The 26,649-nt window shown below is 50.8% G+C and overlaps 1 protein-coding gene across 3 annotated transcripts in view; it reads left to right on the top strand.

Moving 5' to 3' along the window:
- Window positions 1-217: 217 nt before the first annotated feature.
- The window catches only part of TSPAN9 (tetraspanin 9), a 197,373-nt gene continuing 170,941 nt past the window's right edge, over window positions 218-26,649 (top strand). Inside the window, exons 1-2 of one of the 3 annotated variants that reach the window (XM_081060456.1) lie at window positions 218-276; window positions 5,252-5,318. The gene's annotated coding sequence lies outside the window, so the exon portion shown is untranslated. Of the gene's footprint in view, window positions 327-500; window positions 624-5,251; window positions 5,319-26,649 lie in introns of those variants that run through there. The other 2 variants (XM_081060459.1, XM_081060457.1) reach the window with 2 other exon arrangements.

Below are 26,649 nucleotides of genomic sequence, written 5' to 3'. Positions count from 1 at the left end.
GACCCGCCTTCCGCGCCGCTCCCGCGCCCTCCCGCAGCCCTGCCACCCCGCCCCTTTGCGTAGAGCCCGGGCCCCCGCGCTCGCCCCGCCCCCGCGGCCGGCCCCGCCCCCGCGGCCGGCCCCGCCCCGCCCCCGCGGCCGGCCCCGCCCCGCCCCCGCGGCCGGCCCCGCCCCGCAGCCTCAGGATTCCCGGGGAGGCCCCGCCCCCCGTTTCCGCTGGCGGAGGCAGAGGCAGCAGTGGTGAGGGAGCCGGGACCCCGCGTTCCTGGGAGCTCGGTGAGTGCGGCCTGGGGCGGGCGCGCGGGCGGCGGGCTCCGGAGCGGACGGTGAGCGGGCCTCGGCCGGCCTGAGGGCGGGCTGGGCGAGCTCTTCGCCAGGCTCCCAGACGGGGGGAGCGCCGCGGGGGCGTCCCGGAGAGGGGGTGTCAGAAGGGCGCAGTGGGGCGGGACGAGGGGGGAGGGACGGGCTGGGTGCCTCGTGGGGGCCGGGAAGCGGCCAGGAAGTGGAAGGTGTGTGCGGGTCCCGGCAAGGGGACGCAGTCCTGCAGGGGAGCGGCTCCGGGAGGACCTCTCGGAAGTGCGGTTGCAGTCGGGGACCGCGGGGTCCACGCGCAGGGGTGGCAGGTCTGTAGGCTGCAGCGGAAAGGGACAGACCGGCGCTGTCAGGGGTTTCTGGCTGTGCGGCCCGTGGATCCCGGTGGGTCGGGGGATAATGCACACGGCGCCCCTCGGGAGGGCCAGGGGGCGCGGGCGGAGCTGGGGTGGCGCCCGTAGGCCTCCGCTACCCCTGGCCGCTCCTGGGGCCACCGCTGGCAGATCGGCGCTCAGAGTGACAAAGCTTTGGCTCACCTCGAGGTCCTAGATGTAGTCCATCTGCGCATCCAAGTTGGGGACTTTAAAAAACTTCCTGTGACGGAAAAAGTCCAAACAAGAAACTGGCTTGTTATTAGAGTACAGTATTTGTACTTGAGTATCTCGGAACTGGAATCTTGGATCGCTTGTCTTTGAAAAAGATTGGTCTTGTCTCTCCTTCTTCCCCAGATGCTTGTAGTGTCTGGGGAAGTTTGAAGCATTAGGGTAGTATGGGATTCCCTGGGCTGAGTCCACCTTTCCTCCCCCATCCCAAAAACGGGGATAAGAAGGCAGCTGCTCACCTCCATTTGGTTCAGAGAACCAAACTCATTATATGAGGTCCTTCTGACCTGCAACTATCCCCTTCTCTGACTCAGTATTTCCTCTTCCAGGAAGCTCTCCTGGACTAGTGGAGAAACCTGCGGACTCATGCTCTCTGATCCCCAGCATACTAGCCAGCTTTCCTTCCTCTACTAAAAACAGTCATAGAGAATGTTTTGTATGTATGTTCTGCTATAAAGATGTGCAGTTAGCTTGTCATCTTAAGTAATGGGGAGGGGAAGGAGAGGTATTATGGATAATTTCAAACAATAGACTGGACAAATCATTTATATTTAGCTAAGGAATGCAGCCAGGGAGGCAGACATTTACACAGGCTTCCTATCCTGCGCCTGGTTCTGGGCATGGCTGATGCAGCTGGGCTGTCGGGTTAGGGGTGAGGGAAGCAGGGGAAGAGGATAGGGTTGGACAGACCTTGAAGGGTAATTAATTGTTCTCCACTCACTCGTTGAAGTCCTGCTGTGTGCAAGGCCCTGAATAGCTGAGAGTGGACCACAATGGGGTGGGATTTTTGTGTGTGTCTGAATTAATCAGATTTTAATCTTTAAATCTATGAACTGATATTGAATATTAATAAAAATAACTAGTGTTTATAAAATAGTTTATGGTTGGACAAATGCTTTCTCTGTACATTAGCTTTATATAATTTTATTTGATTCACATATAATCTTGTAAAGTGCATGTTATTTTTTTTAAGTATATGTTATTTTTAATTGCCCTCTTATAAACTGGGAAAATGAGGCTCAGAGAGCATAAATTACTTCACTGAGGTCACAGAACTCATTAAGTGGAAGAAGCAGAACTTGAACTCGTGGCCTCTGACCCCTCAGACCATGTACTTTTCCTATTAAACTGTACCATTTTCCTCTGTTGAGCCTGAGGATCTTAGCCTTAACATCACTGCGTGCAACCCTGAACAAATTACCTCCGCTTTCCAACTCTGTTTTGGAGGGTTATTGGATTAAAATGTTTCTACAGCCTCTTCCAGCATCAGATAATTAGCAGTGTAAAATCATATCGGCAGCCAGTCAGTCACTTAATAAGTGTGCTTTATTTTGTAAAATTTTGAATTGTGGTAAAAAACATAAAGTTTACCATCTTACCCATTTTTAAATGTACAGTTCAATTGCTTTAAGTATATTCACACTGTTCTGCAACAGTTCTCTAGAACGTTTTCATCTGCGCAACTGAACCTGTATACCCATTTAGCAGTAATTCCCCAGCCCATGGCAACCTCCATTTTGCTTAGTGTGTTTTATCAAGCACTTACTATGTGCTTAATAAATGTTGCCCTTGAGGAATTAATAAGGAGACGCAGCTCAGCTTAAGTGGGACGCCTGTGAGCCAGTGTAGCTGGCTGGAGTGCTGGTCCTTATCCCTGAGTCTCTAACTCTAGCCCCAGCTGGTCTTGTTAAGTGAATGAGTGAATGAGTGAGGCCTTGGGCAACTGCCTTCACCTCTTTTAGCTGTAGCTTCCTGCTTGCAAAATGTGGATGACAATGCCAGGCTCTCAGGCCTGTTGAGGAACGATGAGATAATTACTGTACATGAAGCTCAGAGCTCAGGGCCCTGTACACAGCAGGTGTGCAGTAAATGGTGGCTGTTATTTATACCCTAGCTGAGGAGACTAGACTAATATGCTCAGAACAAGAGAAGACAACGCTTTTCTTCTACTGTTAGGGCCCACGCTGTCGTCCCCACTGACGAAGGGAATGAATCTACTCTTAAGTGTCTTAGCTTGGCATTTGACATCCTTCTTATCCATTCCCAGCCCACCTGTCTAGCCATACCTCCCACTTCTCTCCCCTCGAGGAAGCCTCGGTTCCAGCCAGACTGATCTCCCGAGCTTGCTTTGCTCACTCCTTGGTCCCTTAGTTCATAGTGTTCCACCTTCCTGGAATGCTCTTCCCGGTCCTTCCTTCCTCTCTTTCAAGACACTCCTCATGTCTGAGCTCTTTTATGGAGCCTTCCCTGGCCACCCATCCTAAAAGAACCTCTTTTTCCTTAGAACTCCTATGGAGTTTTCTGTCTCTCCTGGGTTTTAATCCTGCCTGAGGTGATTCTTTAGTGAATTTGACAAATAGTGTGTGTGTGTGCGTGTGTGTGTGTGTGTGTGTGTGTGTGTGTCATAGCACAAGAGACTGTCTGCTAAGTTCTGATGATGCAAAAATGAAAAAAGTAAAGGTCCCTGTTTTAAAGGGGTTTATAATGCAGTAAAGGGTTAAGAAAGGGGTTCAAAAAAATGACACTTCAAAGTACAAGGTGAGTGGCCTGTGAAAGGAGAATGTGATGTGGGTTTAAACAGGAGGATAAATCACCCTGAGTCTGGGGATCACTTCATGCGGCAGGTGGGGTCTGCCTCGAACTTTGAAGGGTGTCTTGCATTTCAACAAAAGAGCGGAGGCACCAGCCTGAGGAAGGGCACCAAGAAACTACTGGGGTGTGTGAATTGCTTAGGTGGGTCAGTGAGTGGGATGCATGTAGGGAAGCAGAGAGAAAAAAGGCTGCACAGGGAGACAGTGGCCATATTGTGGGTAGCTTCAAACATCCAGCCAAGGAATTTCATCCATCCATCCATCCATTCACTCGAGAAGGTGTACCCACCATGTGCGGTACTGAGCTGGTGCTGGGGAGACAGCAGTCAACCTTGGGAGGCCCTGAGAACTCTGCAGGTTTTTGAGTAGGGGTTGTAGAAACAGGGACAGATCTCAGGAGTGTGAGTCTGGGGTCTGTGAAGAGGGGAAATCATGGTGGGGAGAGTGGCTGGGCAGCTGTGAGGAAAGGAGAGGAGGGACTGAACCTGAGACATTTCAGAAGTGGGGTTGAGACCATTTCTGAATTGATGGGCTGGGTTGGTGAGGAAAGGATGAAGGGGGATTGAAGTGGATTCTGAGCTGGGTCATTGAGAAGATGCAGAGCCATTTGCTGTTTCCAGTGGATATCAGAGTTTTTCTAACCAGATTGTAAACCCCTTCAGGGCATAGGTTCTAACTGATTCTATTCTCCTTGGCCCAGTACTCACTGCTGAGAGACACAGAGTAGGCAGAGTGTGGACCCCTGATAAGAAATGAATCTTGTTGTGGGGATGTGATGTACAACATGGTAACAATAGTTAATAACGTTGTATTGTATATTTGAAAGTTGCTAAGAGAATAGATCTCATCACAAGAAGAAATTTTTTGTAATTATGTGTATATGTTGATGGATGTGAAATAGATATGTGGTAGTCATTTTGCAATATACACAAATAACAAATCATTATTTGTACAACTGTAGCTAATATAATGTTATATGCCAGTTCATCTCAATAAAAATATGAAATATGGGTCCATTTTGTCATAAAATAAAAAGAATCCTTCACCTTCTAGAACCCCAAATTTGCATTCACAGCAATATTTATACATGGGCCTAGCTTTCTCTAGAGTCACGTTTCTGGAGAGAGCCAAATGTTTCCTGTGTATATCTTTACACCCCAAGTTAACTACCCTTCAATTTCTGCTACAATTTTCTCTTACCTGGTGGTCATTTTCCACCAAATTTGTATTGCTCCACAAGAGTAACTCTGGATGTGGTAGAGAGGAAATCACCAAAGGGTCCTGTTTCTTTACTTCAGCCTCCTAGGAGGTACATGTGAATCAAACCCACGTCTCAGTGGAGTTACACACTTTTGCATATCTTGAAACTCGGGTCACTTGTGAGTGGGTAAAATTACAAATGTTAAATCCTTGGATGCCAGGACTCCAGGGATGACAAACATGTGACATGATAGTGTTACTTCCATAAGTGCCCATAGCAGACATCTTTAATTGACCACAGAGGTCTTTCCTGCTGAGTCGGGGATTGGGTTCTGCTCATAATGCTTCAGGCACCCACTACCAGCTGAGTGGAATGGGCACAACAGCCGGAACCAGTTTGCCATTTCTGGCCTTTTCCACCTGTTGAATGAATGGGTTCTTAATGGGAGACTGCTGTCCCCAAAGAGTGGTGGCTGCTGCTGGACAGCATTCACCCTAGAATGGCTTCACAGAGAAGTGATGACCTAATTTTTTATTTTCTTGCAGGAATATTCTGGGATCTTCTCAAATCTGTCAGCAGCCAAAGTGTTTGTGGGCAATTCAAAGAAAACAGGTCAGTGTCCATTTTGGTGGGGCCTTAGAAAGTCTGTGTGTTATAAACTGTCTGAAGTCAAAGTTTCTCTTTCACTGTAGGTTAGGGAAGGTGGATAGCATGGGGTGCTGATATATTCTAGGTGTCTCTGCCCCAGCTCTTGGCTTGGAATGGATAAGCTCCATAAATTGGGCTTTGGGGGCCAGGAGAGAATAACTCCCCAACTACCTCCCTCACCCCCCCACACACTGTTTCTGATTGGTGGCTGGTAGTATTCTTCATTACTTGGAGAGCCACCCTGATTGTAAAGAGGCAGCCTAGGGAAGCAGGAGAGGCTTGTAACTTCCTGCTTCCTGTCTCCTCCCGGCAGACTTGGGAGCCAGGGTGGAGGACTTCCCACCCGCATTCAGAAAAGAGTCTGCAGGAATCTGGCCAGTTTTACCTGTCTCTGTTCCTATATGCTGGCTGCTGTGGGAATGCCCGGCTGTGGGGTGGCACCCTCTGCCAGGGCACCCTCTGCCAGGACCGTCACCAGGGTCCGCTCTGCTCCTACAGGCCCCTGGGCTCTCGCTGATAGCTTCTTTGTTGCCAGCACTTGGGCATGAGGCCCCTGTGGAGCTGGCCTGGTGCTGCTTAGGTAGAGGGTGTGAATGGTGCTGATTGGGGTTCCCTGGGGCTGCTGCTTACAGACCTCATCCTTTTTATCTTTCATTTTGTGTTTAATCCTGTGGCTTCCTCCTGCTGGGTGATTTGTACATGTTTTACCTTCCAAGAACCCAGCAGTATGGTGGGGGGGTGCGGGTAGGGGGGTGGGAAGCATGGTGCTGGCTGGTAGCTTATCTTGCCAAACGCTTCTTTTCTGTGAGAAAAGAACAAGCGGAAATTATTTGGTGTCGTAGGAGTGGGCACGAACCTTAGTGTCCTGCCATGCTTTGGACTCAGGGTGCCAGGATTCACATGTGTCACCATCCTCATTTACCACAGTTTCAGACTCTACATATGTCCACAACTAATTTGTTTAAAGTGTGTTACATCTGAATTTAAAGCTCATTGAATTTTCACAAGAGTCCTACGAGGTAGCTATCATTTCCCCCCATTTTACAGAGGCCGCAGCTAAGGCTGAGAGCGGGTCAGACTCAGGGCTCCAACCCTGGCAGTCTACGGGGCCACCGTGCCCCGCCCTCCCCACCGCAGTCCTGCGGTGTTCTCATCAGGTCCTGGGCATCTTCTGCAGGGCCCACCATGAGCTGCTGCAGCAGGAATGGCGAGCTCCCTGGGGCCTGGGTGGCTGTTGGCTTTCATTCTTGCTGCTCTGGGATTTGGGGCATCACACCTGTGGGTGGACTGGGCTCAGGGAAACCCGGCTGGTGAAAATCAGGTGGTGGGGAGTGAGGACGGAAGCCAAGCGATGAGAGTCCCTGCCGCTCAGCACATCCTGCTGCGTGACAGAGATTCCGCAGGGCCTGCGCCCGGCGGGGACCTGCAGGCAGAACTTGGTGGGAAGCTTCCCAGGAGGGCTGCATGGCCTGATATCACTAGTCCTTTTACCCAGGTGACCATCCTCCTTCTGGGTATCTCTGTGGAAGCCGCAGTGAGGGCGACCTCACTGAAGGAGTTTCCAGGAAGGAAGTGCATCCTGTCCTATGGCTTGGGTTCAGCCATTTCTTGTCCTGCTGCTGAGCCTCTGGCATGAGGACCAGCTCCTGGCTGGGAGGTTCTCATCCTGGCTCCTGCCTCTGCCTCTGTCAGGCTAGGTGACTTTTGGCAAGTTACTTGCTTTCTTCAGGCTGGCTTTCACACCTGTAGAAGGGGAGGCTGGGTGGTTGATTGCTAAGGTTCCTTCCAGCTCTGATAAAGGTGGTTTCTGAGATGGGATGAAGGCATGTGTCTGGGTTTTGGCTTCTAATCCTGCGGCTTCCCAGATACCTCTTCATCTTACAGTGCCCTCTCTGCCCCTGGCCTAGAGGTGGATGGAGGATAGAATGAAGTTAATGAGTAAACCGAGGCTCTGATTTCTGATAGAAGCTGGACGGGGGCGGAGGTTGTTTGCAGAGATGGTTGCCTGTCTGGTAGTGGCAGGGTATTCCTGCCTGACTTCCCTCCTGCACTGAGGACTCGCTGCTACTTTCATTGTAACCGCCTCCTGCCCCCAGCCTGGAGCATTTGGGAGTTAGAAGGCTGCATTGCTGGACTCTAGCCCAACAAGTTAATAATTTCAACTTCAATTATAGCCATCACATAATGAAACAAGAGTGTCTGCCTGGGTGAAGTCCAGCTTCCAAACCCACTTTCTCTTCTCAAACCAAAAACATACCAAAAACTTAACCTGGAGAAACTGGTGGAGCCAGAAGGAGGGCTTCCACTGCTTTCCGTGTCACACACAGTGTGTGCTTCCGTCCGTGTTTGGAGCAAATGCAGGTTACTTTCTGATTATCCTTTGTTGATTATTATCTGTGCTTTTGAGTGTACCATACCCCTTCTCCCCTCTGTCTTCCTTCCCACTTCTCTTACAGTGGTTGGAAATTAATTGTACTTTGAATACTCACTCACTTTCTGAGAATCTCATGACCATTTCTGTGCTCAATGGTCAGCATTGAAAGAAATATCTAAAAAAAAAAAAAAAAAAAAAAAAAAAGAAATATCTGACTTTGTGCTGGGAACAAGAAAGGATGGGATGGAGAGCACAGGGGTCTGAGGAGTCAGGCAGCTCAGTGGGTCCTCTGGAATCCCTGCACTAACTGGGGAGGTGTGGCTGTTGCTGCAGGAAGCCGAGGGCCCCGGTGGCCTCTGGTACAGGGTCCCCGTGAGTTCCAGGCCTTGGCCTTGGTGGCTTAGGGCCACTGCTAATCCTCATCGTGTCTTTGAGCACATTTGAAAAAGTGCCCTTCTTAGGTTAAAAAGAAAAATTAATCTGGGTATGTTATTGTAAAACCTGAACAATGTCCAACTCTGCCTGGGACAGCCGTCTAGAATCCTGGAGGGCGGGGGCACTGGCCGTGTCATACCTGTGCTCACAGCCCTCTTCCCACCAGCAGGGGTGCACGTGTCGCTGGCGGCACACACATCTGTGCTCCTCCCACACCCAGTGAGGAAAGTGTGTCAGGGTCAGAGTCGGGGAGAAGGCCAGGGGTGGGAATGGCCCTCTGAGAACAGTGGATGGCTGAGGGAAGTGATCTTGGGATGCTCAGAGCAAGGTGGGAGCAGGCTGTGGCCGTGACGTGTTACTTGCCCTAGCATGCACATGGCTGGGTGTGCCCCACATGTGTTTGTGTGGGAAGAGTTCTCCTGCTTTGTTCTGCGACTCAGCTGAGAGCCCACCTGACCGTTTCGATAGTTAATACATATCCGTGACGTGAATGCCCCCTCCTTAGAGGGAGTATAAAGCTTGAACCCAGTACCTGGCAGCCCTGCCAAAGCCCACTCACCTGGCCGCCTGCCTGTGTGGAGCTTAGGGGCCTGACACTCTCCAGCAGCCCTGGGGTTGCGGGTGGTGGGGCCAGCGACAGAAGGAACAGATTCTGCCTCAGCAAGTCCCTTGTCCCCACGTGGACCAAGCCCTATAAAAGGGCTCAGAGGGGCATGGTGATGGGCTGGATTTGAATGGGGGGGTGTATTTTGGGGAGTGCGAACATGCAGAATGACGTGTTTTGTTTTAGAGAAAGTGAGGTAGTGGTCTGGGCTTGCAGTTTTCCACTTGTCTTAATCCCGAGAGATTCTAAACAGTTTTGTTTAAAAACTGGACATGCAGATTGCAGAGACCTGAGTGAGGAAGAGCCGCTGGGTCCCCCAGGAAGGCAATTAGGTTTGAAGCCAAAGTCTGGATCTGTATGCGGCGCGTGGGAGGGTGGGGAGGCGGAGCGCAGTGCATCCCTGAAGGCGCGAGTCACTCGAAATTAGGGCAAATTGGCTCCCACTTGCTGCCGGAGAAGCACAGGGTGGGGAGGGAGCGGCAGCCTAGGGTTACCATCCACCACCCAGGCTGCGGGCAGCAGAGAGACTTGGAATTACCTGTCTGGGCTCTGTCCCCTCCCACTGTTACACAGAGAAGCTGGACATAGTGGTGACCAGTTGGTAGTGTCCGTGAAGGTCTCTTTGGAGGGGCAGGGAGAATAATTCAGAATCAAGGACAGGGCTTGGTGGAACTGAGGGCCCGTGGAGGAACCAAGGGGAGATGGGGCTGGGTTCTCCCTGGAGTTCCTCCATGGGGAGAACAGGTGGACTTAGAGAAGCAAAGGTAGGGCCTCGCTGCGTGGTTGCGGTGGGGATGGCAAGCCTGGACGTCTGGGGAGAGCTGGGCGTGGCCTGGGTAGTTGGACGGAGATGACCCAGGAGAGACGTACCTGAATGGCACCCAGAAGAGATTCAGATGTCAGGAGGCTAGCAGTGGGGAGCTAGTGTTGCTTCCTGAGTAGGGCAATGCAAGATGAAAGGGGATGTTTGAAGACAAATTAGCTTATAGCAGAATTCAAAATGAAAAACTTTTTAAAAAGTACTTTTGTTTGTTGCAAAACGTAATGTAAACTCATTATAATATTCAAATATTACATAAATTGTGGAAAGGGAAAAGCTCCTACAATCCTGGCCTTCAGAGATAATCACTGTTAATACCTTGTTTTATATTCTTTTTAGGTAGTTTTATGAGAGACTAGCACCCTATTATCCTATCAATTTTCATAAATAGAATTAGTTGTATTATACTTACTGTTTGGCAACTTCTTTAGCCATTTTTCCACGTCAGCGGGCATAAAATGACCTCATCCTTTTGAGTAACTGCATGGACTCACTGGATGCGTTTTATGTCAATTTTCTATTGCTGCATAACAAACCACCCCCAAATCTAGTAAATTAACACAAGCACCATTATATCTGCTCACAGCTCTGTGGCTTAGCCCTTTGGGCCGGCTTGGCTGGTCTCCTTTCTTGGGTTTATGAATATGGCGGCTGTCAGCTGGCGGCTCTCAGGGCTGGATGGTCCTGGAGCCTCTGTCATGTCTGGTGACTGGTGCTGCTCTCACCTGGGCCTCTCTTCCCCCATGGGTTTCTCATTCTCAAGGAAACTAGCCTTTTAGGTGAAACAGAATCTGCAAGTCTTCTGTGAGATCTAGGTCCTGACGTCTTACCATGTAAAGTCTATCTACTGCTTGGTCAGAGCAAGTCACAGGACCGGCTGGCACTCCGGTGCTGAGGGAAAGAATCTACTCTTGATGGGAGGACTGGCAGAGTCACACCCAAGGCGTGTGTGTTTGCGGCAGGAGGTGCGTGCAGTCTTCTATGCACCCAGGAGGAAGAGAATTAGCATATTTGGAAATAGACCCAGGTCTTTGGAAGACGCACAGGCTCTCTCCCTTCCCAGCCCACTCGTTGCCCCAAATGGTCACCCAGGGAAACTGGCAAGGGCAGGACACTTAATTTTCCTGTTGGTTTGGAGATGGTGTTAGAGGTGGATTCTGTGGTGTTTGTGCGGCCGCAGGGTATATGTGGGCAGGTTTTGGGGGGTCAGCTAGGATTTGGGCACTGTGTTAGACAGCGTTTCCTGCTAGGGCTCCCGCAGCTGTAGAAGTGAAGCAGGAGCCTGGCTGCTCAGTACTTCTGCCGATTGTCATGGCATCTCTGAAGAATGTGAGTCAGTGAGTGACAGGTCTTTAAGAAAGCCAGCTGGTCACTCCTGATCCAGGCCTCTGCTGGGAAGTCATTCATCCACCAGCAAATACTGCACCTACTCTGCTCCAGACTTTACCCTGTCTCCTCGTAACTTCAGATGTGAAATAAGATGACCCAGGCCTGTATGATTTGCAGGCTTCACTTTTCCTTCTCAGGCTGCTCACCGTGGATTTAACATTTTGACTTCCCACAATGTATTCGTTTTATAGTTTTCTTATCACCTGCCTTGGTAGCTCTTCTCTCTGGTGAAATCACCAATGATGGGGAGGCAGAAGGAAGAGCCAGCTTGGGGTCCTTAACGACCCCCGTCCTGGCTGAGAGGATGTCGCCGTGTTGGTGATGGTGGAGAGGTCCTCCCCACGCCAAGCATCCATCAAACTTACCTCTCCCCGCAGAGCTCAGGCCAGACGTGATGAAATACACTTTCCTAGCACAACAGTGTCTCTCGCCTGTCATCTGCCTGGGGGTTTGCGCATTCATCAAGTAAGAACAAAGCTGAGTGGGCTTTTTCATTTGAAAACCCCTTGGCGTTTTATTTTCTCCCTGTTCTTTCTCGGCATTTCTTGGAAAAGAAATGTCTTGTGGCTGATAGTTCCCCTGCTTGTGAAACAGTGCCGTCCATCACTGCGCGGCTCCCTCCACCCCTTGGCCGGTGTCCTTCTCCTCTGGGCGGTGGGAGAATTGGCCCAGCTCAGCCCGAGGCCGTGGTGAGGCTGTGTGTGGGAAGGAGCACGCGGCTGCACCACCCTTGGGAGCTGCCCTGCCACATGCGGTGACTTCGGCAGCCAGCACTGTGGTTCTGCTGCTCGGTCAATGATACCTGCTCGGCCTGTGAGCTTATGTGCCCGTGCTTAGTGCCGATGAAAACGTGCACAGCTGACTCGGCAAACCTTTGAGCAATCTGGCATCACAAGCAAGACGAGAAACCTCAGCAACTCCTTTTGGCCCAGGAATTGGAAAAACTGGATGGGGGCCCTCAGCCTGCTCCAAGTTTGCCAGTTTGAGGCATATAGTAGCTAAATTCTCCATGAGGGTGACCCAGGCCCCTGTGTGACTCCAGGCTGTCCGCCCAGCCTCGCCCCCGCTTTCTGGGTGTCGGTGGCTGTGGGGATGTGCGCTCGGCAGTCGCAGTGTCAGTCCATCAACAAGGAATTACTGAGCACTCTGGTTTAAGGGTCTGAGGCAGCTTTTGGGCCAGATGCTCAGTGTGATCAGAGAGCGTCAGCCGTTGTGGGATAGGCGAGTCCCCAGCCCTTGCTGTTCCCGGCTGCCTACTGTCGTCTCTTGTATCTGGTTTTCCCGTTTCCGCCAGAGCTCGGCCCGCAGCTTCCGTGGTGCTAGCAGTGGGCTCTGAAGGCCAGATAGGAAGGGAGGAGATGGCTAGCAGGTGCCGCCAGGGCCCTCTGTCGGACTCAAAGGAGACGCCTCCTTGACCCAGCTGAAGTGTCACTGCCTGTTAGTCACACCCACTTTGGCATAAAAACGACGTCACCTCAGTTTCGGCCTCCACCTTCCTCACTCTTATCTAAATGACTCTGAGCCGTTTCACAAGCTCAGGTGTCCTGTAGGAGAAGGACAGTTGCCTCTGGGGTGCTCAGTGGACGGCGCGTTGGGCTCTGAGGACTGTTCTTTAACAAAACAGTGCAGTCGCCTCTCTGGAACGTGTGTGGGGCTTCCCCGAGGGGCCAGCCTCTGCCGGCTGATGGCAAGTTAGAAATGGGTGCTCAGGCCTTGCTGCCACCGTGGCTCGAGCTGGGTGCTCCGCTCCATGCTTTGAGCCTGCTGTTGGCCTGGACACTGCAGGCTGGACATCGGGCCAGGTGGGCCTCTCCCTCCACAGAGCGTATATTCTGACGCACGTGGGAAAGCAGAGTCCTGGCATGGGAGGACCCGAACCACACACGTTTTCTGCTTCTGGGAATGCTTTTGGGGCTAATGCTGATTACAGGACCTGCTTATGCTAGGAGGGGAAGCCACAGAATTGTCCCCCCTTCTGGGGGGGCGGGCTGGCAGCCTGCTTTCCTGGGTCTTCATCGCAGCTGGCTCTGGTGGGGCCGTGGCCACCAGCGGAGGTGGAAGTGGAGGCATTTGACCCTCTCTCTGTGGGCTGGGGTGAGGGAGGGTGGTAGGCTCGTGAGGGTGAGCCCCATCCTGACTCTGGGGCAAAGAGGAGGGTGGAAGGTGATTCTTTAGACTGCGGGCCCTTTCTTCTTTGCACCCCCACCCGATTTCCTCTCCCCTCTCGTTGCCAGTTATTGCCAAAAAATGCTTACAGGCATTCATAGGAAGGCTGGTGCACCCTTAAAGAAACACCTGAAAAGGCACTATCTGTTTTGTGGTGGTTTTAAGTCAAGGGTGTTTAACGCAGTCTTGCTTCATGTCACGCATAAGTGCGGCCACCTCCTAGACCCCGTGTGTAGGGAATTGGTCTGTGGCTCCTGCTGTTTTTGAGACCCTGCAGCCACTGCACCCTCCCCACTCCCCAGGATTTCAAGCCAGAGAACTGACTTACACACTCAGGACGTGTGCAGCCCCCACGGTGTCTCTGACAGGCAGGGACGTTTCTAGCGGCTCACCTCAATCTCTGTCTCTTTGTTCCTTCTGAAGGAGCAGAAGCCTTGGTTTTCGCCTCCACTGATGGTTTCTCATTGCCTAGCACTTGGTGGCCACTCATATGCTTTGAATGAATAAATACTGCGTTTGTAATATAGAAAGAAACATGTCTCTCATCTGGCCGTGTCCAGGACACTTAGAGCACATGCTTGGTTTAAAACCATCCACGTCCGCAGTAGCAGGGGCTTGAAATGCCCTGTGGAGGAAGGAGATAGGACTCCTTGTAAGGCGGGAGCTCCTTATTAGAGGGTCTGCAGCTCTGGGGGGAGGACTGACACTGACCCGACAGGAAGATATAGGGACGAGGAGGCCCCTGCTTGGAAGTTTCACAGCTGGGGAAACTGAGGCTGGTTATCGTAGGCCCTCTAGGCAGTTGAGTGGAGGAGCCACAGCCAGAGTTTCTGATCCCCACCCTGGCTTCTGCCTCTTCTTGCCCCGTGCCCTTCCTCGCCCCTAGCCCCACGCCTGCTCCCGTCTTCCTCACCCACCCAGGGGCACCTCTGAGTTCCCAGCTTTGTGGGAAAACATGCACCCGAAATGGCCAAATCCGTGAGGACTTGAGAGGCACGTGTGGGGTTATTTTGGGTCTGATGGGCCGGGCTCAGATCTCTCTGGCATTCCGGGCTGCTGGCCTCTCAGAATTGACCAGAATGGAAGGAAGATAAAAATCAAGGCTCCAGGAATAGCCCAAGAATTTGCTCATTCTTTACCCCTGTAAAGAGGTGCCGCCCAACCCAGATCCTGCAGTGAATTTGGGGCTGAGGGAGGGTGCTGGCCTTGGGGAGGGGGAGAAGGAGAGTTCAAGACAATTTCCTCTTCCTCCCCTAGGGAGGGTGGGTGGCAAGCACTGTGCCTGGCTCAGGGCCCATCTGATAAGGGAGAGGATTGAGAGGCCGGGGGATGGCATTTCCTCACCAGCCCATCTCTGCCTTTGGGGGGTCGCCTGCTGACTCCCAGGCTGGGTGGGTCGGCTAGGCTCTCTCTGTCTCGTTTCTCTGTCCCTGTCAAACCTACACAGGCTCAGGACAGCTCTGGCCTCCCATCCTCAGGGAGTTTTATCTCTTCCGCCCTTCCCCAGTCAGGCCAGATTACTATTGCTCAGTGCACGTGAAGGAGACACGTACAGGTCACCTGCCTCTGGAAGTTCCGGAGGTGAGTGACGCCAGGAACCTGTCACTGTCCCGAGGAGCTGGAGTGGCTGTGCTGAGACAGGCCAGTGCAGACATGCACAGACTCATTAGCACCATCCGGAGCGGTCCCTAGTGCTGGAGGTGCAGTGGGGACCGGAACAGGCAGAGGGGGCAGTGGCAAGTCAGTCTGCTGGGAGTCAGGACACCTAAATGGCCCTGGACCAGTCGTGTCACTTCTCTGGGCCTTAAACCTTTGTCATCGGTAAAGTGAGGAGTCTGTGAGCCCTGAGATCCTTTCTGGCTTAAGAGTTAGCTGGTTCCAGGAAGAACCTTTCAGACGGGTAGGATGCTTTTGTTGCCTCTGGTGTTTGTTCCCAAGGAGTCCAAGGTTGGACACCTCAGCTGGGTCATCTCCACAGAGGCAGGGTGAGGGCTCAGACGTCACAGCCAGGCCTCACACCTCCCTTCTGTTCTCTGGACCCTCCTGCTTAGGAGGACTGACTTTAAGTTCAGAACCCAGCTGCCCTTGTCCGGGATGAGGGAGTCCCCGGCCTCTGAGATGAGGTCCAAACGCCTAGGGAGGCGTGCGGGGCCCGCCGTGAACTGGCATCGGCCCTATGCAGCCTCCCAGCTTTCCACGGAGAGCCACTCTGCCCCTTTGGTTTCTGTAATGCCAAGTTACCTGTGCTCCCTCCTCCTCCTGCCCACTACGCAGCTTTGTTTCTCATTGTCCCTGGTGTGGTCTGCCTGGCTTGGGGTGCTTCTCCCATCCGGCCTGGTTTTATCTCTTACCTGCATAGTTTTAGCAAATTTGAAAATTTGTTCGCCATTATTTTTTCAAGTATTTTTCTGTCCCCCTTTCTCTCTCCTCTCCTTCTAGAACTCCTATTACCAGTGTATTATCTGTTTGGTATTATCCTATGGGTTGCTGATGCTCCGTTAATTTTTTTCAGTCGTTTTTCTTCCTGTACTTCTATTGTTGTGTCTGCAAGTACAATGACCTTTTCTTTTGCAGTGTCTAATCTGATGTTAATTAATTCCATCCAGTGTATTTTTCATTTCAGGTATTGTATTTTTCATTTCTAGAAGTTCCATTTGAATTTTTTTATATCTTTCATTTCTCTCCTCACGTTTGTTTTCCTCTATATTCTTGGGCGTACGGAACATACTTATTATAGTTGTTTTTCATCCTGGTCTGTGAGGTTCATCATTGCTGTCATTTTGGGGTCTGTTTTATTCACTGATTTTTCTCCTGTTTATGGATCACATTTTTCGGCTTCTTTGAATGCTTGCTAATTTTTGATTGGATGTCAGACATTGTGAATTTAATCTTGCTGGGTTTGGTTTTATTTCTTTAAATAGTATTGGACTTTCTTCTGGCATGCATTTAAATTGCTTGTGATCAGTGTAATGATTTTGAGGCTTGCTTTTAAGCTTTGTTCGGGGGGATCCAGGCTTTAGTTGGGGCTAATTTAACATTGTTACTAAGGCATCGATTACTAGACAGAATTCTGGGGATTCTGTCTAGTGCCCCATGCGTTATGACGTCTCCCCACTTTCGTGGGTGGGAATGTGAACTCTTTCTGGCTCTGTGTGAGCTCCACAAATTGTTTGGCCTGTTGCTTTCCTTCCATTGGTTCCTTCCTCAGCCTTGTGGAGGTTCACCCCACACGTGCAGATCAGCGGAGATTCAAGGGGGCTCTTCTGTAGACCTCCAGGGCACCCTCTCTGTGCAGTCCCCTCCCCTCCAGTATTGCACCCGGAACATTCTAGCTCTGTGAAGTCGCATTTCTATTTCCTCACTTGGTGGGACCACTGGGCTCCATCTGGATTCCCCCCTCTGCCCCCGTGCTGCTGCGTGGAAGCTGACTCTAGGTAGTAAGCTGGGAAGTCATAGACTCACGCTCTTGTTCTTTTCTCTCAGGGAGTATAGCTCTGTGCTGTCTATTTTCCATCGTCTGAAGTTGATGTTTCACGTGTTCTGTCCAAAATGTTAGCTATTCGTGGGTGGGGGGTACATCCAGTCCCCAAGGCTGTAGACAAGTCCTGCAATCTTGGAAGACTAACCTGAAGCGTCGTCCTTCTTGCTGGGGGAGGTATCTCTAGTCAGCCTCCTACAAGACTGCAGCAGCACGTTCCTTTCCCCATGGTTTTATCTCTTTTTGTTTTTTAATCTCTCCGAGTAGGCTGTCTCCCTGAGCACACAGATGCCATCGCTTTTTCCTTAGTACCCCGTGTACCTAGGCCAGTGCCTAACACAAAGTAGGCAGCTCATGTGTATGAATTGAATGAATCAGTGCAAGAAAATACAAGCTAACCAGGCCGTGAAGTTGCTAAGCAGTACCGTCCTGGGTAGGGAGCTCAGCTCCCGGGAGTGCAGACTAGATTCTGCCCTAGGGAGCTCACACCACATCTGCAGCATCTGGTTTTGTTAGTTCTGGTTGGGACTCTGGCAAATTTGAATTCATCCAGAGGAGGGTGACTAAGATGGTAGAAACTATACCACATGGGAAATGGATGAAGGGTTTGGGAATAGTCATTTTGTCTGGAAGTTATTTTTATGGAATGTTATGGGAGGGGGCACAGTAATGGTTTTCTAACACATTTGGGATTGATGTGGAAGAGGAAGGATTAAATGTATCCTTTGGCTTTGAAAGGCCAAACCTAGGACCCACGGGTGGGGATTCCAGGAGGTGAGATTTGGGTCCAGTTCCAGGAGAACTTTCTCATGGCTACAGCCATCCAGCAGAGGAATGGGCTATCTTGTGATAGATCGGTAGTGAGCCTCCGTCACTGCTGCGGATTAAGCAAAAACTGCTATTTACTGATCAGGGACTTTGGGTTTGGGATTGTAAAGTTGGGTATTTTGCATGTGATAATCTCTAAGATACCTTCCTCCTCAGTGATTTGAAATCTTACTCCTCTCTTTGAGCCCCACGATTCATCCCCCCTTGCAACTGCCCATCCCCAACCTACACACACATTTAGAAAACGCACCTGGAATGTGCCCCTGACTGTTGTTTTGTGCAAACCCTCACCCTTTATCCTGGTCTAACTAAGGTGGATTTCTTCTCAGGCCTTGCAGGCTAGCTGCCAATGTCTGTGCTTGTCCTCATCATTCTGACTGGCACCCTATTGATCCGGGCTGGCCCCTGTGTCAGCACCTTGTTGCATTGTCTCCTGTGTCAGGACACACAGTGCCTTTGAGACAGTGGACGGCTGGTTAGCGCATTGTTCTCGCGCTTCCCCCTACGGCACAGACTGGCAGGCTCGCTGCAGCCATCCCCAGTGCTCATGCACAGAGCGTGAGCAGACACTGCCACCTCTGACCTGCTCGTTGGCTCGTTTCTCTGAGTCTCGTCTCTTCCTCTCATGGGCCCCTCTCCTCTCTGGACTGGAATCTCCTAAGGCGGTGTCACCCCACGGGCCTAGGACAGGACACTCTGGAGGACCATTTAATAGTGGTCCTGGCAGATTCCTTGAGAGAATCTTTAAGGACCTGCCTTTGCCCATTTTTAAGATGGCCTCCAGAGAGCTTCAAATAAGATTCCGCCCAGGGGAGGGTAGGTGTGTGGGCAGCTCAGTGGCTGGAGGAGAGTGGAAGGGTCACTTGGAAGGGGCTATGAGCCAGTGGCCCGTCTTCTGTTTCACTGAGGCTGCTGCTCAATCTTGCTGTGAAAGGAGCCTTTGCCAGGTCACTTATAAATATTGGGGGTCTGCTAGGGAAATCTGAGGTGCCTTCCTGGCCGCGTCATTGTTTCTGCAGCAGGCGGCTGGGCCCAGGGCGCTAAGTCACAGTTGGGTGGGCTCTGGGGCGAGGGCTTTGCAGAAAGCGGGTCTGAGATGAGAGCTTCCAGCAGCTGAGTGGCCTGGCTTCACCCCAGGGGCCCCGCGCCCTTGACAGCCTCTCTCCTGGTGCTACTTCTCTCTCCCCAGCTAGCTGAGCCGGGCACTGTCATGGGGAGGAGTGCTCCTGGAGACTCGGGGTGCTCTGTCCTCTTAGCCTTGTCCTCTAGAGCCTTCCTCGTCTCCGAGTTTGACATGGGCAAAGCTTCAGTCTCTTCTTCTGCAAAATGGGAAGAATAAGGCCTCACGGAGGAGCTGGAGGAAGGGCTTACTTGAGGATGTCCTCTCGTGTTTGAAGCTCCTGACTTCCCAGAGCAGTGTTCACTGCCCTGAACACTGCAGGTTTAGCCTCTTCCTCAGCAGCAGCACAGAACCCTTGGGAAATGAGAGTCCTTTCTCCCATGGAGGAAGGGGGATGTTATTTGGAAGCTGACGTACTTGGAGGGCTGGGGCCTGACTGCATTTGGTCTACAAAGTCAGCTGCAAAGGGCTCTCCCTGAGTGTAAGGGTTGTTGCTGTGTGTATGCCCTCTGTCCATCCAGTGTCGGAAATGTCGTCTGGTACAAAGCAGGCATGCAGTAGACATTTGGGGGCTGAACGGAAGCATGCTGGAGACGGGAGTGCCAACTTCCACGTGGCCGGGACTGTGCCGTGTTCCCTTTCATTTTACAGGTGACGAAGACAGGGTTCAGCAGGGAAGCAGTGTGCCCAGGCCACTGTCTGTTAGATAGGATGGCTAAGTGCTTTGTCTCCGAGTTTCCTGCTTGTTCCATTGGAGGGTGGCCAAGACAATAATAAAAGCACTAATAGTTGTGCTAATAATAACAGCTAATATTGACAGAATCCATTCTGTCACCTTCTGTGGTATTTTGGCTTAATTCTTAATGCACTCACTGCAAAGAGGTTTCCTGAACTTGTGCTCTAGTCCCTGGGGCTTTCTGCACCAATTCCTTAGTGTCTACCTTAGAATACACTTGCCCATGATATGAAGAGAATGAAAATATATGTGTCTGTCAGTCTTACCCATTGCGGCTGTTGTCTGCATGCTGTTTTAGGTCAACTAATATTTTGTTCAGGATCTTAATATTGGTGAACTTTCTAGTCTCTATTTGGTTATCAGTATGGGATTTGCTCATCGATGTGTTTGCCAGACATTTATCGAGCACCTACTGTGTGCATACAGGTCTTGGGAGCAGGGATTCAGTGGGGAATAACACTGGATGTGCCCGCTGATCAGGGGACCTCAAAGCTGCCTCAGCTAGCTCCTTAGAGCAGGAACCACGTTTGTGCAGATCCCCTGCGTGGTAGCCTCTTAGCACCCAGCCCCCTCCCGCCCTGGGACTGCAAGTTGTCCTGGGGATACTGCTGGAGAAGTAGATCTGGGGCCTTTCATTTCTGTAGGGCTCTGCACCGTGACAGCACGAGAGCGTATTCCCAAGCATTCTCTTACTGTCCTTTCCCCTGACAATGACCTTGAGAAGTGGCTGGATTGAGGCTCTTTTCTCCAGAGGAGGCCACTAAGCCACAGGGATTGACAACTTGTGAGTGGGTCCCAGGACTTTGTTTCCAGTCCTAGCCTCAGCCTGGTTCACCCTAAGTGTCCTGAGACTCATTCGTTCCACAGATACTGTAGAGGCTCCTCTGGGCCAGCTACTGTTCAGGCTCGCGGGTCCTCAAGAGCGTATATTTTGGTGGGGGAGACAGACAATAAGTAAATAATTAAAATTTGTGGTATATCAGATGACAGACAAAAATGAAAGAGAGAAGAGGTGGAGGGTGGGGCAGGAGTCAGGGGTTCCGTACGGTGTAAACAGGGTACTTAGGGAAGGCCTTACTGAGGAAGTGACATTTCAGCAGAGCTGGAAGAAGATGGTGGAGCGAGCCCTGTGGATCTCTGCAGCAGGCGCCTCGCAGGGCTGTGGGAACAGGGTGTGCAAAGGCCCTGAGGTAGGAGCAGTATAGCTGGAGTGAGGTGAGCAAGGGGAGATCATGGGATTCAGATCATAGAGGGCCTTGAAGGTCATTTGGAGGGCTTTGGCTTCTATGATGGGAGAGGTGGGAGCCACTGGAGGGATTTGACCAACGAGAGACAGTCCTGCTTTACATTTGAAAAGGATCAACTGTGGCCCCTATGTGGAGAATTGAAAGAACAGGTAGCAGCAAGAACACTCATAATAATTGTTACCTGTCAGGTGTTTATTGTGTGCCAGGCACAGTACAGGCCCCTCAGGTGCATGTCCTATTCAATGACTTTATCTCGAAAACTCTAACTCCATCTTACGTAGGGGGAAGCAGAGACTCGGCTGGGAGGGCCGGCTGTCAGCTTAGGTTAGTCTGATTCCAAAGTTTGTGCTGTTGACTGTTGTGCAGTATTCAGAAGGAAAGGGAGAGATTGTTTAGCATGACACTGAACAAAAGTGTGGGTGTGACGGTCAGGCTGACTCTGCCCCTTCTTTGGCTGCTCTCAGGTGTTCAGCTGACCATCCAGAAGAGAGGTGAGGGGCAGGTTCTCTCCCTTAACTGGCTGATTTGGTGGCGGGCGTGGCAAATTGCTTCCACAGGAGGGAAGGCTGCTTGGGCAGACAGCAGTCTCTGTGGGTCTGTGTCTTTGTGTTCGGCGTAGTAGACAAGCCTTGTTACTTGGGGCTCCCAGACGTGGCCCAGCGCCCTGAGGCAGGCTACAGGGGGCCACTGCCTCTCCCTGCAGACAGGACCTCCCCCTCTTGGTGACGTGTGGTCCAAAATGCCCTGTATTTTATCTACCCCTTTTCTTCCAAGTAGCTCAGACCACTTTCAGAATGTCACTTCCAGAATCCTCATTTATCGCTCCCTCAGGAAGTAAGGCGATTTTTCCTTGTCTTAAAAAAAACCTGCTTCTGAGTGGAAAATTGGGGTCAGAGTGTGAGGCTGGAGTGAGGGGGGGACCCGGAGGCCCAGGCGTGGGCCGGGAGGGAAGAGGTGACTGAAGTGGGACACTGGGGATTCTGGGTTTGTGTTTGGCCTGCTCTGTGGCCTCTGGATATGTGTGTGTGTGTGTGTGTGTTTGTGGTGGGTGGGTGAGGAGGCCTGGTACTCTCTGCCTTTACTAGGAGCTGTCTCAAGTTGCTAATTGGCCTTGGTGGCCCGGGGCCTGCTCTGTGTTCGCTTCCACACACGCACCCATATTTCTTGTTCAGACACACTCACTCTCATGCTCTCACACAAGCTGGCTCACACACACTCGCTCGCCTCTGTCCCCCCTCACACATACACGTTCACCACAGTATGCATGCTCACTCTTGCATGTGGACTTACATGCTGTTCGCACTCATGTTCTCACACACACGCATGCTTGCTCACATGCTCGCCTGCTTCACCCATGCACACAGTGTAGTGTTGGGGTGCATGTGTCAGAGACGGGCACTCCCAGCTGGCGGTTGACTTGGCCCAGGATTTGTGACAGCAGTGCAGTGTCCACAGCACCCACCTTTGGCCCACCCCACCCCATACCCCCGCTTTCCCCTTTTGTATAGTAAAGAGTGACAGCTTGGAGACTGATGACGCGCAGGTGGTTCAAATTCTGAGAGCCACAGACTGGGAAGTGTTATATCTGTGCAATGTGAAATGTCTGTAAAGTGAGCAAAGAAGGGACCTGGCTCTGGGAAGCAGGAGATTCTTACACTTAGAGAAGACAGCACCTCTGGCTGGGCTCCCTGGCTGCATCAGGTTGGCCTGGGCCCCGCTTCTGGGAGCTGGAGCTGAGTGCACCCCTTGACGTTGAACATATACTATCAGCAGAGCCAGACCTTGGCAAGCCCCGGAGAGGACGGCGCATTGTTCGGCAAAGGACCAAAATGGCAAAGGACCATTTTGGGAAGGAAAGGCTCCTTCTTGGCTGCTGAGATCACAGCAGGTTCCCAGCCACAGAAGCGAAGCAAACAGACCCTGACTGTTTCTGTTTCAGAAACCTCACTGCCACTGCCGAAGCCACCACTGCAAAGCACGAGATCATATAGGGGCTGTGTGAATCCAATTAGACTGGAGCCCCAGCTGCCTCCTTCCACGGGTGGGGAGAGGCGCTGAGGGCCGGAGGCGCTATCTAGAAAGCTGCCTCCATAAATCTGAGTTAGATGGTGGTGGGGCCAGACTGTTATTCATCCTTGGCCGTTTCTTCTTACCTTGAAATCCAGCAAGTGAAAATCTGCACGGAAACCTGAGGTCAGCCGGCAGAACGGTAAGGGGTGGGAGGTGGCCTGGAGACCTGGATTGTAATCTCAGTGTTTTGGCTGCCGGCCTGGGGTCTTCTGAGCTGACAGCTCTGTCTTGCACAGGTTGGAGGAGGAGAGGAGGCCCCGGAGCAGAGAACTTCCCTGCCCCAGTCAGCCCGCGGTCCCAGGTACCCTTTATCCCAGGCCTCTGCAAGCTTGTTGTAAGGTCTGGTTTCCCCTTTCTGTTTAGGGCACTGGCTTCATGGTGGCCTGTGCCCTCTGGGCTTGCCAGATTGCTCCAGCGATCCAGAGCCAGCCTTCTGCCTCCATGTCTTCATTCTTAATGCTCAGATTGGTAGCATTTTATTGATTCGTATACAGCTTGTTCTGGAAAAGATGATTACAACCAACCGAAATACCTGGTCATACCACGGTGCCACTTGAGCATGGGTTGGTTTGTTCCTGACCTCAGTTTTGCCTGTCGACTAGGATTCTTGTGTGCAGTTAGCCATTAGATGGATCGTGACGTGTCCCCAAGCCTTTGCACGTACTCCTGCAGCCTGGAACTTCAGGCTGTATATCCGTTACTTATCCTTGAGGGTTCAGTCTAGATGTCACTTCCGTCCTCTAAGCGTTACTTGCTCCCCCTTGCTGGGCTGGGTCCCTTCCTTAGGGAACCCCATAGCACCTTGTGCTGAGCTTATCTCTACCCTAGAGTCGAGGGGTGCACAGTGAGTAACCCAATGCGGTCAAGGCACCAGGGCCAGTGCACTGGACCACACAGGAGGCTTTGCGATGAAAGAAGTATTCACACTGCAGGATTCTAGGCGCTAGGGATCTTTCTGTGCGTGCAAAGCATTGCTTAATTGTCTTTTTTTAAAAAAATAATTTAAACACTCAGTAGCTCTCCTAACAGTTTTTGTTTTGTTTTAAATTTTTACTGGGGAATATGGGGGAATATTGTGTTTTTCCAGGGCCCATCAGCTCTGAGTCATTTTCCTTCCATCTAGTTGTGGAGGGCGCAGCTCAGCTCCAAGTCCAGTCGCCGTTTTCAATCTTTAGTTGCAGGGTCACAACCCACCATTCCATGTGGGAATTGAACGGGCAACCCTGTTTCAGAGCTCGCGTTCTAACCAACTGAGCCATCCGGCCACCCTTAATTGTCTGTTAAATGCCAGAGTTACTGTAGAGAAGTTTAATGCCATTTCAATTTTAATCCTTTGTAGGTAGCATGATTTTTCTCTCTGGAATCTCTAGTGTCCTGTATAAAAGTCTTCTCTCTGCCTAGTGTTCTGGAATTTCACAAATGACATGCCTTACTGTGGATGCGCTTTCATCCGGTGTGCTCTGGAACCTTTCAATCTTGAAACACACATTGCTTAGTTCTGGAAAGTTTTCTTGAATTACTTCATTGATATTTTTGCTCCTGCCATTTTCTGTCTCCTTTCCTCTGAAACGCCAACAATTTGAGTATTGAATCTCCTCGATTGGTCCTTTAATTTTATCACCTTTATTCCCCTACTCCCCACCCCCTTTTGGGGGGTGATTTCTTCAGCTTTGTCTTATAGGCTTCTATTGAGGTTTTCATTTTAGTTAGCATATTTTCAATTTCTAAGAGTTCTTATGTTTTCTAAAAATATACTTTTGAAAAATAGCATCCTGTGTTGATTTCATGGATGCACTATCACCTGTTATTTCTCCGAGGCTATGAATGGTACCTTTATTTTGGGGAGGAAAGATTATTCCTCATGATTTCCTATAGTGTGTGTGTGTGTGCTTTTCCTTTTCCTCTGTCTTTCCTACGACAGGCTTTCACCAGAAGTCTAGTGGTCCTTGGTAATCTGCTTATATTTGCGTAGGGTATTAAGCTCTGTGTGTGTGTGTGTCTGTGTGTGTGTGTGTCTGTCTGTGTGTCTGTGTCTGTGTGTGTGTGCGTGTGTGTATGTGTATGTGTGTCTGTGTGTGTGTGTACATGCGTGTGTGTGTCTGTATGTCTCTGACTGCCTATGTGTGTGTATGTGTACGTGCGTGTGTGTGTGTCTGTCTGTGTGTCTCTGTCTGCCTGTGTCTGTGTGTGCATTTGTGTGTAGTGCTGTGGACTCCGGGCCACACATAGAGGGTGACCTGGGTGGCCTGTTTTATTTAAGTTGGTATCTTAGGTGTTTTCTCTTGAGCTGTTCAGATTCCTAGAGGAATCTTGTCATCTCCTTGGACCGGTCTGAGGCTCTCCCTTGTGCCCAGGAATCTAATGGGGAGGGCAGGGGTCTGGGCCTCCTGTACTTCAACTTAAGCCCCTGTTTTCAGTGTGGCGCCTGCATTTCCCTTTGCTCAGTTCCTCTAGCCCAGAGGCCTTATGCTTTACTTTCTCCAAAGCATACACCCCTGGGCTGGGGGTGGGACAGTCACCTGCAGAGGTGGGGGCTGGGACTCTTCTGAAGCCAACTTGAATCAGGCCCCCTGGTAAGCCATCCTGCTGCTGTGGTCTCTCAGCCCCTGGGGGGGGTGGGCGGCTGGACGCTGCCTTAGGTTTCCTGTCAATTAACACTTGTCCCTGTGCCCTCCAGTGTTCAAAATTCTGTTATCATCTCCCTTCTGCTCTCTTTGAAATTGTGGGTCTATGCTTTAAAAGTCTTTCTTGTGTTAGTGAGATGCGGGGGCGGCAGAGATGAATGTATGTGTTCTCTCTGAGAGCTTTGGCCAGACTGTGGTGTTTATTTAGTTGCCCTCAGTGTTGTTTTTAACAGATCCTTCAGCTTTTGTGGGAAAGGAATGAAGGGTCATTGTATTTTGGTGCAGAATCCCAATGACGAGAACTGTGCCAGTCACATACCAGGTCCTCGTAATTGCTGGCTGAATAAATGAATGAATGAACAAATGAACTGCAAACAGACTTGGAAACAAAACTGGAAACAGCACAGTTCACCCAGGTTCCAGCTCTGTTCTGACATTCAAACTCTGACCCCTGTTAAATATAAAACTGTTGAACATAGTTTGTGGCTGTTGGCGGGGACACCACTTTTTTCTCATGTGGCTTATTTTCTCTAGGTGTAGTGAGTATGTGTTACTTCTACGGGTTTTGAAGAGGAGTTAAATAAATATGAATGAGGACGCATGTCGTTCAGCATGGAAACGTCAGCAATGTGCTGCCCTAACAGCCATTCACAGGCCAGGCTGGCAGCTAAGTTTCTCGTTCTGCAGCACAAGTGGTTGGACCGGATGCATCTAAGGTTTCCTCCGAGTGCCAGTCCTGTGATTCCACTATTGTCCTCTCTTGTTTGTATTGCCATAGTGTAAGGCTTTTGTGGAAAAGAACTGCCCCGCCTCCTCTTTTTTTTTTTTTTTTTGACCTAGAATGACTTTTGTCCACTCTGAGTCCCTTTAGTCCTTCGGCGCAGGACTGAACACGCCCCACCTGCTCCAGCGCACACCAGTCTCCTGCCTCCAGCCTCCTTTGGCATTTTCAGTTTGCAGGTAGGCAGAGAGGAGGGAGGCCCATCGTGCTAGTTTGAATTTTAATTCTGCGGCTAACGCTGTGTGACCTTGGACAGCTCACCTAGTCTCTCTGAGCTTCAGTTTCATCATCTGTCCAGAGGGAATTTGTAATAAAAGTTATCTGCTGGGGTTTGTATGAAAATTAAATGAGATAGATATGTGTTTGAAACTCCCCCTTTAACGCATGGCACAAAATAGAGCCATAACACACCGTGATGGTAATAATGATAATAAACATTTATGTGATTTACCTTATTTACCCACGAAGTAGATACTTTTATTATTTTTATTTTAGAAGTGAGACTGAGCCATAAAGAAATAACTTGCCCAAGGTCGTAAATCAAGGAATGTAGGCTTTAAATTTCTTGAAGTGTTTCGTATTTGCATTTATTCCACCAATGTCTATTTGAGAGCTGACTCTAT

Source organism: Rhinolophus hipposideros (assembly GCF_964194185.1).
Source record: "Rhinolophus hipposideros genome assembly, chromosome: 9".
NCBI lineage: Eukaryota > Metazoa > Chordata > Mammalia > Chiroptera > Rhinolophidae > Rhinolophus > Rhinolophus hipposideros.
This window is presented reverse-complemented; position numbering and strand designations above follow the sequence as displayed.